Source organism: Eurosta solidaginis, chromosome X, assembly GCF_040869045.1.
Source record: "Eurosta solidaginis isolate ZX-2024a chromosome X, ASM4086904v1, whole genome shotgun sequence".
NCBI lineage: Eukaryota > Metazoa > Arthropoda > Insecta > Diptera > Tephritidae > Eurosta > Eurosta solidaginis.
The window spans coordinates 93,293,073-93,311,146 of record NC_090324.1 but is presented as its reverse complement, the minus strand read 5'-3'; the positions used below and the strand labels follow the sequence as shown (position 1 = coordinate 93,311,146).

The 18,074-nt window shown below is 35.9% G+C and overlaps 1 protein-coding gene across 11 annotated transcripts in view; it reads right to left on the bottom strand.

Annotated features, from left to right (window-relative positions):
* Positions 1-18,074, bottom strand: part of ey (eyeless) — a 2,912,801-nt gene that overhangs the window by 2,862,380 nt on the left and 32,347 nt on the right. The window contains exon 1 of one of the 11 annotated variants that reach the window (XM_067758163.1): positions 17,010-17,391. The exons of the other annotated variants lie outside the window; for them this stretch is intronic. The gene's annotated coding sequence lies outside the window, so the exon portion shown is untranslated. Of the gene's footprint in view, positions 1-17,009; positions 17,392-18,074 lie in introns of those variants that run through there. 11 annotated transcript variants of the gene reach the window in all.

Here is an 18,074-nt window from a genome sequence, read left to right as displayed (position 1 = left end):
TTTTATATTTTAGTTTACACATTTGTAAATAAAAACTTATAAACATAACTTAAGCATAACTTCCTATTTCAAAACATATCAGGCACATTTTCCTTGACTAGCACATGGAATTACTTTAAATGATTGCATATGTGTATATACATAAAAAAATATTAAAAACTAATTATTTATATAAAATATTCCCCGTCTGAAGAATCAGAAGAGTTTAAGTCTGGGTATAAAGTTTGGCTATTTACCATAGATATGAAATCATCGGTAATTTCAAAGTCATTACAACATTTAGATAAGCGTTTTAACGAGCATCTAATATTAAGCAGCGCATTAAGCATTTCAATTTTTAGTTTGTTCCTTAATTTAGTTTTCAGAATTTTCATGCCACTAAAAATTCTTTCAACTTCCGCGTTACTGAGTGGTAATACTAAACAACTAAATATTAATTCGACAAGTTCTAAAAAAGGAGGTTCGTTTAATGCATTTTTATGTTCTCAGACTTCCGACCAAAATTCCATGGTGGAGTGTACATTTTTCCATTGTATAATTATAAGTTTTCGCCACTGCAGCTCTATTAATGCTATTTGACTTGAAGAATAAATATACTTCTCTTTTTCAAAGTAAGAAAATTCATTTGACTTTGAAATTTTCAACGAATTTTCAGCAGAAAAAGAATTAATCTTTTGTAGAGAACTCATATGATTAGGTATTAGGTGTTCACAGGAACTATTGAAATTATTTTATTTTAGAAATTTTTAAAAATACATTCGGAGTAAAAATGGCTAGAAAAAAGTCACGAAGCTAAACCCAAAATTTCGAGGCTAAAGGCAAAAAAAAGACTAAATCTAGCCTCGAAAAGGCTAACCTGGCAACACTGATCAGCAGGCGTCACTGAAATTTTTTTTTGTTAATATAGCGTTCTTAATCACACCGGTCTTTTTTTATATATAATCGAAAACCAAAAATGGTATGTTTCGAAAATGTACGTCACAACCGTGGCACTTGCCACTCGGAAAGGGTACATTGTGTGTACTGCAATTTACGGGTTTTTCAACACGTTCGCTAACACAACCCTCAAAACGGTCGGAAAATCTTTTAGCTTGAATTTCATTGAAATGTCACAACCGTGGCGCGCGTCAAATGGCACAACCGTGGCAGGTTGTCTACTTTTGAGGAAAATGTCACAATTACGTGAGGTTTTGATGTATAACTCAGTGTTAATATCAATTGAAATTATAGTCTTACTGATGATAAAGACAGAAATATATTCCCGAAATATTAGAGCAGTAGAAATACCTGAATATTGTTACTCTAGTTCTAAATGATTGTTTAATATTTTGGTACATCGCGTAAGATATTTTAAGCTAAGAAGTAAATAAACTAATTGTTTATGACTGATATTGCTTTGCTTATAAAATTGAAATTGAACGCTTCAATAATTAACAATCGATAATTTACTATCGTTAGTCACACCATTTGTAATCTGTAACTATCTAATTCTTTACTTCTTAATTCTTACCTTTAAATATATGTACGTTAATTAATATATAGCACATATGTACACGCGTATGTATGAATATATATGCATGCATATGTACATATGATGCTCATTACTTTATGTACTCATTTGCTTATTGATTTTTATACTCAGTTGAGCAGAGCTCACAGAGTATATTAACTTTGATTGGATAACGGTTGGTTGTACAGGTATAAAGGAATCGAGATAGATATAGACTTCCATATATCAAAATCATCAGTATCGAAAAAATATTTGATTAAGCCATGTCCGTCCGTCCGTCCGTCTGTCCGTTAACACGATAACTTGAGTAAATTTGTAGGTATCTTTAAGAAATTTGGTATGTAGGTTCCAGGGTACTCATCTCAGATCGCTATTTTAAATGAACGAAATCGGACCATAACCACGCCCAATTTTCGATATCGAAAATTTCGAAAAATCGAAAAAGTGTGGTAATTCATTACCAAAGACGGATAAAGCGATGAAACTTGGTAGGTAGGTTGAATTTATGATGCAGAATAGAAAACTAGTAAAAAATTGGACAATGGGCGCAGCACCGCCCACTTTTAAAAGAATGTAAGTTTTGCAAGCTGTAATTTGGCAGTCGTTGAAGATATCATGATGAAATTTGGCAGGAACATTACTCATGTTACCATATGTGTACTAAATAAAAATTAGCAAAATCGGAGAATGAACATGCCCACTTTTTAAAAAAAAATTTTTTAAAGTCAAATTTTAACAAAAAAATTGGATATCTTTGCAATATATAAGTAAATTATGTCAAAATTCAACTCCAGTAATGATATGGTTCAACAAAATAAAAATATAAAAGAAAATTTCAAAATGGGCGTGGCTCCGCCCTTTTTCATTTAATTTGTCTAGAATACTTTTAATACCATAAGTCAAACAAAAATTTACCAATCCTTCTGAAATTTGGTAGGGGCATAGATTCTATGACGATAACTGTTTTCTGTGAAAATGGGCGAAATCGGTTTAAGCCACGCCCAGTTTTTATACCCAGTCGACCGTCTGTCCTTAGGCTCGGCCACTAACACGATAACTTGAGCAAAAATCGATATATCTTTACTAAACTTAGTTCACGTACTTATCTCATCTCGCGTTATCTTGGTATAAAAAATGGCCGAAATCCGACTATGACCACGCTCAATTTTTCGATATCGAAAAATGAAAAAAATGCCATAACTCTATACCAAATATGAAAAAAGGGATGAAACATGGTAATTGGATTGGTTTATTGACGCAAAATATAACTTTAGAAAAAACTTTGTAAAATGGGTGTGACACCTACCATATTAAGTAGAAGAAAATAAAAAATTCTGCAGGGCGAAATCAAAAGCCCTTGGAATTTTGGCAGGAATACTGTTCGTGGTATTACATATATAAAAAAATTGTGTGTACCCGACAGATGATGTTCTGGGTCACCCTGGTCCACATTTTGGTCGATATCTCGAAAACGCCTTCACATATATACTTAAGGGCCACTCCCTTTTAATACCTTTAATTTGATACCCATATCGTACAAACACTCTATAGAGTCACCCCTGGTCCACCTTTATGGCGTTATCTCGAAAAGGCGTACACCTATAGAACTAAGGCCCACTCCCTTTTAAAATACTCATTAACACCTTTCATTTGATACCCATATCGTACAAACACATTCTTGAGTCACCCCTGGTCCACCTTTATGGCGATATCTCGAAAAGGGGTCCACCTATAGAACTAAGACCCACTCCCTTTTAAAATACTCATTAACACCTTTCATTTGATACCCATATCGTACAAACACATTCTATAGTCACCCCTGGTCCACCTTTATGGCGATATCTAGAAAAGACGTCCACCTATAGAACTAAGGACCACTCCCTGTTAAAATACTCATTAACACCTTTCATTTGACACCCATATCGTACAAACGCATTCTAGTGTCACCCCTGGTCCACCTTTGTGGCGATATCCCGAAATGGCGCCCACCTATAGAATTATGGCTCACTCCCTTTTAAAATACTCTTTAATACCTTTCATTTGATACCCATGTCATACAAACACATTCCAGGGTTACCCTAGGTTCACTTTCCTACATGGTGATTTTCCCTTTTTTGTCTCCAAAACTCTCAGCTGAGTATGTAATGTTCGGTTACACCCGAACTTAGCCTTCCTTACTTGTTTTTATTGAAGTTAGTCAAGGTTAAACTGGAAACACCAAATAACATAGAAAAATTACTTGACTTTGGTTAAATAATATTAAACTTTTATATAAAGCGAAGAATGTTAACTATGTCCTGTAATGTATTTTTTTATATCGATTGTTACTAATGTCACGACCGTGGCAATCCGGTCACAACCGTGGAAACGAATTTCAGAGATTTACCTGTCAAATCTATAACTTGAGTAAATTTTGAGGTATCTTGATGAAATTTGGTACGTAGGTTCCTGGGCATTCATCTCAGATCGCTGTTTTAAATGAACGATATCGGACTATATCCACGCCAACTTTTTCGATATCGAAAAAGTTCGATAATTCATTACCAAATACGGATAAAGCGATGAAACTTGCTAGGTGAGTTGAACTTATGACGCAGAATAGAAAATTAGTAAAATTTTGGACAATGGGCGTGGCACCGCCCACTTTTAAAAGACGGTAATTTAGAAATTTTGCAAGCTGTAATTTGGCAGTCGTTGAAGTCGTTACTCTTATTACTATATATATGCTTAATAAAAATTTGTAAAATAGGAGAACGATCACGGCCACTTTTAAAAAAAAAATTTGTTAAAGTCAAATTTTAAAAGAAAAGTTAATATCTTTACAGTATATAAGTAAATTATGTCAACATTCAACTCCAGTAATGATATGGTGTAACAAAATACAATAATAAAAGAAATCTTCAAAATGGGAGTGGCTCCGCCCTTTTTCATTTAATTTGTCTAGGATACTTTTAATGCCATATGTCGAACAAAACATTACCAATCCTTGTGAAGTTTGGTAGAGGCTTAGATTCTAGGACAATAATTGTGTTCTGTGAAAAAGGGCGAAATCGGTTGAAACCACGCCCAGTTTTTATACACAGTCGACCGTCTGTCCTTCCGCTCGGCCGTTAACACGATAACTTGAGCAAAAATCGGTATATCACTCAGTTCACGTACTTATCTGAACTCACTTTATATTGGTGTAAAAAATGCCCGAAATCCGACTATGGCCACGCCCACTTTTTCGATATCGAAAATTACTAAAAATGAAAAAAAATGCCATAATAATATACCAAATACGAAAAAAGGGATAAAACATGGTAATTGGATTGGTCTATTGACGCAAAATATAACTTTAGAAAAAAACTTTGTAAAATGGTTGTGACACCTACCATATTAAGTAGAAGAAAATGAAAAAGTTTTGCAAGGCGAAATCAAAAGCCCTTGGAATCTTAGTAGGATAACTGTTCGTGGTATTACATATATAAATAAATTATCGGTACCCGACAGATGATATTCTGGGTCACCTTGGTCCAAATTTTGGCCGATATCTCGAAAACGCCTTCACATATACAACTACCACCACTCCCTTTTAAAACCCTCATTAATACCTTTAATTTGATACCCATATCGTACAAACACATTATAGAGTCACCCCTGGTCCACCTTTATGGCGATATCTCGAAAAAGCGTGCACCCATAGAACTAAGGCCCACTCCGTTTTAAAATACTCATCAACACCTTTCGTTTGATATCCATTTTGTACAAACGCATTCTAGAGTCACCCCTGGTTCACGTTTATGGCGATATCTCGAAAAGGCGTGCACCCATAGAACTAAGGCCCACTCCGTTTTAAAATACTCATCAACACCTTTGGTTTGATACCCATATTGTGCAAACGCATTCTAGAGTCACCCCTGGTCCAGCTTTATGGTGATATCTCGAAAAGGCGTCCACTTATAGATTTAAGGCCCACTCCCTTTTAAAATACTCATTAACACCTTTCATTTGATACCCATATCGTACAAAAAAATTCTAGAGTCAGCCCTGGTCCACCTTTATGGCGATATCTCGAATAGGCGTCCACCTATAGAACTTAGGCCCACTCCCTTTTAAAATACTCATTAACACCTTTCATTTGATATCCATATCGTACAAACAAATTCTAGAGTCACCCCTGGTCCACCTTTATGGCGATATCTCGAAAAGGCGTCCACCCATAGAACTAAGACCCACTTCCTTTTAAAATACTCATTAACACCTTTCATTTGATACCCATATCGTACAAACAAATTCTAGAGTTACCCCTGGTCCACCGTCCAATCTCCAGAACTATAGAACTATGGCCCACTCCCTCTTAAAATACTCTTTAATACCTTCCATTTGATACACATTTCATACAAACACATTCCAGGGTTACCCTAGGTTCATTTTACTACGAGGTGATTTTTACTTATTTTGTCTCCATAGCTCTCAACTGAGTATGTAATGTTCGGTTCCAGCCGAACTTAGCCTTCCTTACTGGTTATATATGCTTACTTTTCCTTAAGCGTTTAAACTTCATATCAGAGCCTAGATTCAGTAAGTGTGAGTTTTGATCCCAGGCCTCAGGGGTTCTGCTAGCACCTACGGGAATAATTTTATACAAAACATTTCCTCCGAAATCATATCTCTTGCTTCCTTCTGTCTTCGAGTTAAAATATTTCTTGTGCCAAGATACTTAGTTTTCTATTTTACATAGTGTTGTATAAATAAAAAAAAATAAATGTAAGGCGCGATAACCTCCGAAGAGATCTAAGGCCGAGCTTCTCTTCCAATTTGCGTCGTGCTCCTCTTGATTTTCCCTACAAATTGGCTGGACGGGACCTACATGTTTTATGCCGACTCCGAACGGCATCTGCAAGGCAGATGAGTTTTCACTGAGAGCTTTTCATGGCAGAAATACACCCGGAGCGCTTGCCAAACACTGCCGAGGGGCGACCCCGCTTAGAAAAATTTTCTTCTAATTGAAAAACCTTATTTCTAAAATTTTGATGTTGCTTTGCCCGGGGTGCGAACCCAGGGCATACGGTGTGATAGGCGGAGCACGCTACCATCACACCACGGTAGCCGCCATAAATATCTAGCCGTTATTAATATTATTATAAAACAAGAGTTTTTTTTTTATTAGTCGGTTATTTCATCAACAATTAAGGACAATGTGTTTGCCAACACTTTTCTTTTTAATGCCTGGCATAAATTATATCCTTAGTGAAATGTTATTGTTCTTGCACATTTTACTGACTGAGCAATTTTTTATGGTGAGAGTTTCATTGAAGTAAATTCAAAATTATATGGGGGCTAACGAAAGTGTAGCGAATTTTTGGGCAATATTTTGAACTTTTACCTGAGTGAAAAATAAAGAAAAGTACCAATCTTGGCTACAGCCTAAAAACGACCAAAATTGAAGAAAAGGGACCAGCGGACCAAATGGGGTTGGAAGGGACCATTTTTGGTCCAAAGGACCAAAGTGGCAACCGTGAAAGCGAAGAAAACTACCTTTAAAATTTCTCCACAGACACTGGTGAGTTTCTTGGTGATGACAGCGTTACAACTTGGGCCAGAATCGCAAATAAAAGAACTAGTAACGATATTCGGTTACATAATGTTCTGGAAACTATTTTACCGGTAACCCTCAGAATCGGGGCGTAAGCAACAAATTTCTAAATCAGTGAACAACATAAAAATAAAAACTGAACATATGAATCCAGAACAAAAAGTCATTATCGGAAATTTAGTGCAACAGTTCCCCACATTATTCGCCGAACCCGATAAAAAACTAACGTACACCACTAGAATCGTCGGTGAAATCCGTACAACAAATGACTCTCCAATTTACACCAAATATTATCCTTATCCAATGTCCCTAAAAAATGAGGTTGAAAAACAGGTCAATAAACTTGTTGAAGATGGCATTATACGACCATCGCACTCCCCCTATAATTCCCCCGTTTGGATCGTTAACAAGAAACCAGACTCTGCAGGAAATAAACAGTACAGACTAGTAATTGACTACAAGAAGCTCAACTCGGTTACTATTGCAGACCGGTACCCCATCCCCGAAATAAACGAGGTACTAGCGCAACTAGGACGTAATAGGTTCTTTTCCGTCATCGATCTGAAAAGTGGATTCCACCAAATACCCCTGAAAGAAACAGATATCGAAAAAACCGCATTTTCCATAAACAACGCAAAATATGAATTCACTAGACTCCCTTTCGGATTGAAAAACGCACCATCAATTTTCCAACGCACCCTCGACGATATACTACGGCAACATATAGGGAAGTTGTGTTACGTCTACATAGACGGTATCATAATTTTCAGCAAGACACAACAAGACCATGCTAAATACTTACAAATAATTTTCGATACACTAGAGCAGTCCAATATGAAAATCCAGCTAGACAAATGCAAATTCTTCGCGCAGGAAGTAAAATTTTTAGGATTCATAGTCACTGCAGACGGCATTAGAGCAAATCCATTAAAGATTGAAGCAATGGAAAAGGTACCTATACCAAAAACACTAAAGGACCTCAGATCGTTCCTGGGAATGTCTGGGTTTTACAGACGTTTCATTAGGGACTACGCCAAAATAGCAAAATCCCTTACTCTCATTTTAAGAGGGGAGGAAGGACGAATGAGTAAACATTTATCTGCAAAAACAGCAATAACCATGAACAACGAAGCAATAGGCGCCTTCAGTAAAATAAAAAGTACGCTTATGTCCAACGACGTGATGTTACAATACCCCAATTTCGGCAAAGAATTCCATCTGACTACCAACACCTCCAGTTATGCAATAGGAGCAGTGCTTGAACAAGATAATAAACCAATTCTATTCATATCTAGAACCCTATCAAAGGCCGAGGAAAACTACGCAACAAACGAGAAGGAAATGTTAGCGATCATTTGGGCCCTCAAATCTTTGAGAAGCTATCTTTACGGCCCTGCCGTAGTTAAAATTTTCACAGACCATCAACCTCTTACATATGCCCTCAGCAACAAGAACAACAATAGCAAACTCAAGAGATGGAAAGCCATCTTGGAGGAGTACAACTATGAGATCAAATACAAGCCCGGCCACACAAACTTCGTAGCGGACGCAATTTCTAGACCACCACAGGAAATAAATTCAATGACACCCACCCAACACAGCGACGAAAGTTCAGGTCAAACCCTAATTCCCTACACGGATGCACTAAAACGATACTAAAACGTACTAAAACGATACTTAAATCCTTCAGCAACAAACTGCATAAGAACCGAAGATAGCATTTTGGGCAAAATCAAAACAATTTACCAAACTCATTTTAGCAGATACAGGGTACTCTATACCCGCAGAAATCATAAACGAGCATAATAGGGCTCATCGAAATGCAATAGAAAATAAAAAACAGCTTTTAGATAAATACTATTTCCTGCAAATGACTGCCAAAATAAAAATAATCAAAAAACAATGCAAAATATGCAGTGAAAATAAGTATGAAAGACATCCGACAGCCCCAATCATACAAGCAACCCCAATTACCCAGGACACATTGTCCATATCCATATCTATCACACAAACAATAAGGTAATCCTCACAGCCATCGACAAATCCTCTAAATACGCCCAAGCGAAAGTACTTAGATCAAGGGCGATGGAGGATATAAGACAACCCCTTCAAGAATTGCTAACCTCTTTTGGTATTCCAGAAAATCGTTATTGATAACGAAAAATCCTTAAACTCTGCAACCATAACCTTTATGCTCGAAAACCAATACGGAATAGAGATTTACAAGACACCCCCCTACACCAGTACTGTCAACGGCCAGGTTGAACGCTTCCATTCCACCCTTTCAGAAATAATGCGATGCGTGAAAAGTGAAAGGGAACATGATAGCTTCGAAGATCTACTTAACAGGTCACTCTGCAAGTACAATTATTCCATCCATTCGATAATTAAGAGAAAATCAATAGAAGTATTTTTCGGAAGGACTGTAAGTACCGACCCCGAACAATTGGAAAGCCACAGGCAAGAAAACATAAAAAATTTAGCTGAAAAACAAATAAAAGATTTAGAATTCCACAATAAAAAAAGATCAATCTTCAAAATTTACAGTCCCAATGACATCATCTATGTCAGAATAAGCAAAAGAGTAGACAATAAGCTTACACCTATGTACAGGAAGGAGGTCGTCAGAGAAGACAGGAACTGCACAGTCATAACCCAATCAGGGAAGACAGTGCACAAAGGGCTGATAAGGAGCTGATAAAAATATTACAAAAAAAAAAAAATTTTCTCAAACAAATTTTTTTTAAGGGAAAAAATCATTTTTTCTCATTTCTTATCTTACCTCAATGTAACGAATTTTCCATCGATTAATACGCCATAGGCGAACGATTTAACAAATAAACTTCACAAAACTTCGAATAAATAGAGTAAGGAAATTTCATAAAATGGTCGTATCCCCAAAATTTTTATTTTTTTTCTCTCCAGCCTACTCGCCTGCACTACCCATGGAGAAGTTCAAATTCACGACTATTCCTCATCCCACTTAATAACCATCGATAATGATTTCTCCAAAATCAAGGATGGCACCTTTAACTTTATCCACATCATTGATACCGCAGTCTACCGTCAAGTTCTGCAAAACATTACTGAGATGACAAAGTTTTAACCACCGAAAATCCTATTTATCCCACCTTGCAACACGAGGCCCAACAAGCTATTGAAATGTTGGAAATCGTAGAGCCTCCTCATAGTCCCAGACAAAGAAGATCGCTAGATATCCTTGGCACTGCCTGGAAATACCTGGCAGGAAGCCCCGATCATGACGACCTAATTATGATAAATGGTAATTTAGAAAAACTAATTAACAATAATAATAAGCAATATTATATAAACAATGCTTTTAAGCAGCAGATAAATAATTTAACGAAACTCACTAATGATATATTAAGTACCTTTCAGAACGAAGTGGTAATTGTAAACGAAATCGCTTTAAATTTACAGAATAAAATTAGGCTTATAAAAGAAGAAATAGTTAGCATAAAATATGCCATACAATGGGCCGGATTAGGTATCATAAATTCTATGATTTTGAATAAGAAAGAAATTGAAATATCCATTAAGGAGTTTAATAAGGAAAATACGCCCTTCAACACAATGGAAGAGGCTCTAGAATTAGCCGAAGTTAGCGTATAAAGCAATTCAACTTCTATTTTGTATGTCTTCAAAATTCCATTAACTACAAAAGTAATTTATTAGAATTTTATTATAAAATCAGTAATAAAAAAAGATGTAATGATTAATTTAAAATTTAATAATATTATTCAAAATAAAGAAGAAATATTCGGAATAAAAATTAATTGTAAAAAATATAACTCAAATAACATTTGTAAGCAGGATGAATTGTTAGATTTGAAAAATGACTTTTGTATAACTAACCTAATTAAAAGCCTTAATTCTTCGCGCCCCATGATAAATTGCCACCATATACGAGCACCAAGAGACGAGCTAATTGCCCCAGGAATACTATTCCTTAATGGTTACCATGGCAATATAAGTATCAGCGGCGATATGCGCAAAATAAATGGCACCTATATATTGAACTTCAAAAACGAGACGGTAATAGCTAACGGCAGAACTTATAGGAATTTCGAAACACCTCCTTTAAGGGTGATGCCAGCAATAGCACAGCCAAATCCAAGGGAGGAGAGCTTTACCAAACTTTTGTCACTCGAACCCCTTAGCGAGTTACATTTGAACAACGCCATAAAAATCCAGTCCCTCCAAACAGAAAACACGGCCAACCAAATATTCTCAGGGATTACCATAATCCTAGTTATTCTTGTCATTGCCAGCTTCAGGAAGCACTGCAGGAAGAAAACAAATAAACCTACAGAGCAACCATTACAATCAATCACTCAAGGCAGCCAGAGCCAAGAAGCAACCAGGCAAGTCCAAGTCCCAGTGCCCGAAGTAAGGACTTTTCAAATTTTTCAGACGATCGAGGAAAACCGTCTTTAAGAGGGAAGGAGTTTACACCACCCACATTCAAACTTCACAAATATTCACATAGTAGGTTGCCTGCATTCTCTAGTCACATCGAAGCACACGTGTATGCGATAAACGCTGACTAGCATATTCACATCATAGGAACATTACTGGTGATACGATACCAACAACATAAGCTACCTGCATTCTTCACTCCAGTTACAAAACGTGCATCCGGAATAAATGCTGATGCCTCACTACCGCTCCGTGGGAACATAGTTCACACTGTCAGTACCGCGCATACCTTAGCTTCATATTTCTACACGCGCATCCAACAAACGCCAACCGCGCGTCACCAGCGGATGGGAACATTGGCAGCGATAGGATACCACTGCAACATATGAAAATATCAGCAACGATGCGACGCCGCTGCAATTGGGCCATCGCTAAGAATTAATAAAAGGCCATACTAACATAGTTTTAGTTCAGTTGTATTTTGCTCTTGTAAAACCAATAAAGTGCAAAAAACCGGCATAAGCCGGCAAAAAAAATATGTTTTTTTTATTTTATACCCACAACGGGTTAACTGATACAAGCAAAAATATATTAAAATATTGGTATGTATGTATCCTGATTAGTTATAAATAGTATGAAAATAATAGTGCTAGCGAATGGATACAAGCAAAAATATATTACAATTTAAAATTTAATAGCAAGCATTGAAAGTTTATCAGATAACAATCTATGTACTTAAACAATAGTCAAGCTCTAGGCCAGATCAAATATATATATAGAAATTTAAACCATAAAATGATTATGTGTAAACATATATTTGTCAATTCTTATTTTTGTCGATATTTCAACTTCATTCTGAGGTCATCTTCAGGACTGAAAAACATTAATAATATTAAAAACAAAAAACATATAATATTTCCAAAGCACACATTTACACCGTGGAATGCATCGACTAACTTAACAATTTAAAAAATATACATAAGTACAAAGGAAGAGTGTTTAAGGTACTAAAAAACAGTAATGTAAACAAAATATTACACAAACAACAAAACGTTAATTTATAAGTAGGCGTCGCCAAACGTGATGAAGTGTACAAACGGACAAACTCTCCCGGACCATTTTTATTGCTGCTTATTAAATTCCTGTAGGCAGGGGCGCACTTCTCTTTGTCCGCTTTAAAATTCATGCGTTGATCTCTTGGAGTATTGATGATATGCAGCATCTCTAATGTAAATCTCTTTGTATATCCTCTCTCCGTTTGGAGTATAGCTACGTTTTCTAAATTTGGAGAATAACCGGTGGCTCTGCAATGTTGAGTTAAAGCCGTTTTGTTGTCATTAGGCTGGTCACTGTTTTTATACTCAGTTGAGCAGAGCTCACAGAGTATATTAACTTTGATTGGATAACGGTTGGTTGTACAGGTATAAAGAAATCGAGATAGATATAGACTTCCATATATCAAATCAACAGTATCGAAAAAAAATTCGATTGAGCCATGTCCGTCCGTCCGTCCGTCCGTGAACACGATAATTTGAGTAAATTTTGAGGTATCTTGATGAAATTTGGTATGTAGGTTCCTGGGCACTCATCTCAGATCGCTATTTAAAATGAACGATATCGGACTATAACCACGCCCACTTTTTCGATATCGAAAATTTCGAAAAATCGAAAAAGTGCGATAATTCATTACCAAATACGGATAAAGCGATGAAACTTAGTAGATGAGTTGAACTTATGACGCAGAATAGAAAACTAGTAAAATTTTGGACAACGGGCGTGGCACCGCCCACTTTTAAAAGAAGGTAATTTAGAAGTTTTGCAAGCTGTAATTCAGTCGTGGCAGTCGTTGAACATATCATAATGAAATTTGGCAGGAACGTTACTCTTATTACTATATGTATGCTTAATAAAAATTTGCAAAATCGGGGAATGACCACGCCCACTTTTTAAAAAGAAATTTTCAAATTTTAAAAGAAAAGTTAATATCTTTACAGTATATAAGTAAATTATGTCAACATTCAACTCCAGTAATGATATGGTGCAACAAAATAAAAGAAATTTTCAAAATGGGCGTAGCTCCGCCCTTTTTCATTTAATTTGTCTAGGATACTTTTAATGCCATATGTCGAACAAAACATTACCAATTCTTGTGAAATTTGGTAGAGGCTTAGACTCTAGGACGATAACTGTTTTCTGATAAAAAGGGCGAAATCGGTTGAAGCCACGCGCAGTTTTAATACACAGTCGACCGTTTGTCCTTCCGCTCGGCCGTTAACACGATAACTTGAGCAAAAATCGATATATCTTTACTAAACTCAGTTCACGTACTTATCTGAACTCACTTTATATTGGTGTAACAAATGGCGGAAATCCGACTATGACCACGCCCACTTTTTCGATATCGAAAATTACTAAAAATGAAAAAAATGCCATAATAATATACCAAATACGAAAAAAGGGATGAAACATGGTAATTGGATTGGTCTATTGACGCAAAATATAACTTTAGAAAAAAACTTTGTAAAATGGGTGTGACACCTACCATATTAAGTAGAAGAAAATGAAAAAGTTTTGCAGGGCGAAATCAAAAGCCCTTGGAATCTTGGAAGGATAACTGTTCGTGGTATTACATATATAAATAAATTAGCGGTACCTGACAGATGATATTCTGGGTCACCCTGGTCCACATTTTTTTCGATATTTCGAAAACGCCTTCACATATACAACTACCACCACTCCATTTTAAAACCCTCATTAATACCTTTAATTTGATACCCATATCGTACAAACACATTATAGAGTCACCCCTGGTCCACCTTTATGGCAATATCTCGAAAAAGCGTCCACACAGCGGCCCACTCCGTTTTAAAACACTCATCAACACCTTTCGTTTGATACGCATATTGTACAAACGCATTCTAGAGTCACCCCTGGTTCACGTTTATGGCGATATCTCGAAAAGTCGTCCACCCATAGAACTAAGGCCCACTCCCTTTTAAAATACTCATTAACACCTTTCATTTGATACCCATATCGTACAAACCAATTCTAGAGTCACCCCTGGTCCACCTTTATGGCGATATCTTGAAAAGGTGTCCACATATAGAACTTAGGCCCACTCCCTTTTAAAATACTCATTAACACCTTTCATTTGATACCCATATCGTACAAACAAATTCTAGAGTCAGCCCTGGTTCACCGTTATGGCGATATCCCTAAATGGCGTCCATCTATTGAACTATGGCCCAGTCCCTCTTAAAATACTCTTTAATACCTTGCATTTGATACACATGTCATACAAACACATTCCAGGGTTACCCTAGGTTCATTTTACTACGAGGTGATTTTCCCTTATTTTGTCTCCATAGCTCTAAACTGAGTATGTTATGTTCGGTTACACCCGAACTTAGGCTTCCTTACTTGTTTATGTTAGATTTATGCGCGGAAATTCTTGTCTTCAGTTTAGATTTGGTAGCGCCCACATATACTTTATTGCATACGAGGGACCCGTCACCGTTACATGGAATCTTGTATACTACGTCAGATTTCTCATATTTTTCTATTTTGCCCTTGGTATTACTAACAATTTTTTGCATTGTGTTATTTTATGTAAATGCCAATTGCACTCGCTCATGGTCATGTATATTCGAATATTTCATTCTATTTGATAGTCCGGAAATATAAGTGGAAGTTTCGTGTATTTTATTGTTAGCGTCCATTGTTTTTCTGATGTTGGGTTTTGCAAAGAAATCTCGGATATAGCCATTTATTAAATATATAGGAAAGAAATTGTATCTAAGAATCTTTTTAATAATTTCTATATTTTTGTTGTGGTACATTTCGTCACTGATGGAGAGAACCCTTCGTATAAAGTTACTTGCTGTGTTGATTATCGTCGATCTATTATGTTTCGAGTAGAAGTTAATGAGTCTGCCTGACGCCGTGGGCTTCTTGTACCAATTAAAGGAAAGCTGGTTATACTTTCTTATAACTAAAGTGTTCAGAAATGGCAATTGTCCATCTTTCTCTACCTCGCATGTAAATTTGATGGATCTTACATAACTATTTAAGGTTTTAAGCATGTCTTCCACAGCATTAGCATTGACATTGGCAAATAGGTCGTCCACATATTTGGTCAATAAACGGGGTTTATGAGGTGAATCTTGCTCAAATCTAGTTAATAAATCTTCCATAACTATGTCCGCTATGATCGGTGATGCCGGTAACCCCATAGGCATTCCAGAACGTTGTTCGTAAATTTTATTATTGATTTTAAAATAGCGGTTTTCTTTTATACAAAATCGTACAACTCCCATAAACTTTTCTTTAGTCAGCTTTGTATGGTTTTCAATCAAATTCCATTTTGAAGAGATAATTTGTAAAGCAAAATCTACGGGGATGCTGGGGAATAGGGAAACAACATCGAATGAAACAAAACTCTCATCATCAAAAATATATGTGTCTTTAATTTTGTTCTTGAATTTGGTAATATTTTTAAGGACATTAACAACATATTTACATAGCTTGTAAAACGGGGAATTAACAGATGAACATATAGGTCTTAGCGGAACTCCTTCCTTATGAATCTTGGGAAGGCCACGCAACCTTGGTGCATTGGCAGTTTTACTTAAAAGTTGGTATTTCCCTTTTAACTCAATCATTTTTTTCTTGAACAGCCTTTCTACAATTTCATTATTTTTTTCTTGTAATTTGTTAGTAGGGTCGCGTTTTAAAAGCCTATAGGAGGAAATATCATTGACAAGTTGTTGTATTTTTAAGTCGTATTCAGATTTATCCTTTAAAACCGTAATATTCCCTTTATCGGCATTTAAAACTAATAAATCTTTATTATTCTTGAGGAACGCTTTCGCCGATTGTAGGGTGTCTAAAAGTAATGTATCGCGTGCGCTTTTTTTTGTTCCCTTATTAATGATGTAAGGTTGTCTCCCTCTATTTCTTATTGCTCTTTATCTTTGATGGTTTGAATGCATTCTCCGTCTGCTAATAACTTAAATAGTGGGAACTCTTTGTTTGTTGTAGGTAATGAGTACTTGGGACCTAATGACAAACGCCACTGAATGTCTTTTGGTATGTTTGTCTATGACATGTTATGAAACCAACCTGGTACATTTACAATGTTAAATGATTGTTTTTGTGATCCCTTCAGTCTCTCATATTTACTTCTTTGCGTTTTCTTAATTTTTGTCGTTAGGCTATCTAATAATACCTTTTCACTTTCAAAGTACACGGTCGAATCTTGTTTGTCTAATCTTTGGTATAACTTATTTTTTATGTTATTTACCTCGTTTTCTTTCAGTTTTCGTAATTCAAGTATTCGTTTTAATTATAATGTTTAAAAGTTTGTTCTCCACATTATTCAAACAGGCTTCTTATTTTCTTCGGTTTTCTCTTGTCGCTGATGTTGGCATTAAGAACATAGGAAATATTCCTCGTAGCGTTGCTGATGAATTTCGGTATTACCGCACTTTTTCTGCATATCAAAAGGAACTTGGTTGACTGCCTTAGTTTAGTAAGTTGTTGTGTGCTCTGTTGGTAACGTCTAATATATCCTTTTGTCTCAATATCATACTTGTTTTCAAATCTTTGTAGATTTTGAATGTGTTTTTGTGTTTACGGTGTGCTCTCCGTTCCATAATTGCTGTTGTGGTTGATATTTCCTCCTATAGGCTTTTAAAACGTGACCCTACTAACAAATTACAAGAAAAAAAAATAATGAAGTTGTAGAAAGGCTGTTCAAGAATAAAATGATTGATTTAAAAGAGAAATACCAACTTTTAAGTAAATTTGCCAATGCACCAAGGCTGTATGGCCTTCCCAAGATTCATAAGGAAGGAGTTCCGCTAAGACCTATGTGTTCATCAGTTAATTCCCCGTCTTACAAGCTATGTAGGTAAATATGTTGTTAATGTCCTGAAAAATATTACCAAATCCTCAGAACACAATGTTAAAGAGGCCATTGAATTCAAGAACAAAATTAAAGACACGTACATTTTTGAAGATGAGAGTTTTGTTTCATTCGATGTTGTTTTCCTATTCCCCAGCATCCCCGTAGATTATGCTTTTCAAATTATCTCTTCAAAATGGAATTTGATTGAAAACCATACAAAGCTGACTAAAGAAATGTTTATGGGAGTTGTACGATTTTGTATAAAAGAAAACCGCTATTTTAAAATCAATAATAAAATTTACTAACAACGTTCTGGAATGCCTATGGGGTCACCGGCATCACCGATCATAGCGGACATAGTTATGGAAGATTTATTAACTAGATTTGAACAAGATTCACCTCCTAAACCCCATTTATTGACCAAATATGTGGACGACCTATTTGCCATTGTCAATACTAATAATGCTGTGGAAGACATGCTTAAAACCTTAAATAGTTATGTAAGATCCATCAACTTTACATGCGAGGTCGAGAAAGATGGGCAATTGCCATTTCTGAACACTTTAGTTATAAGAAAGTATAACCAGCTCTCCTTTGATTGGTACAAGAAGCCCACGGCGTCAGGCAGACTCATTAAC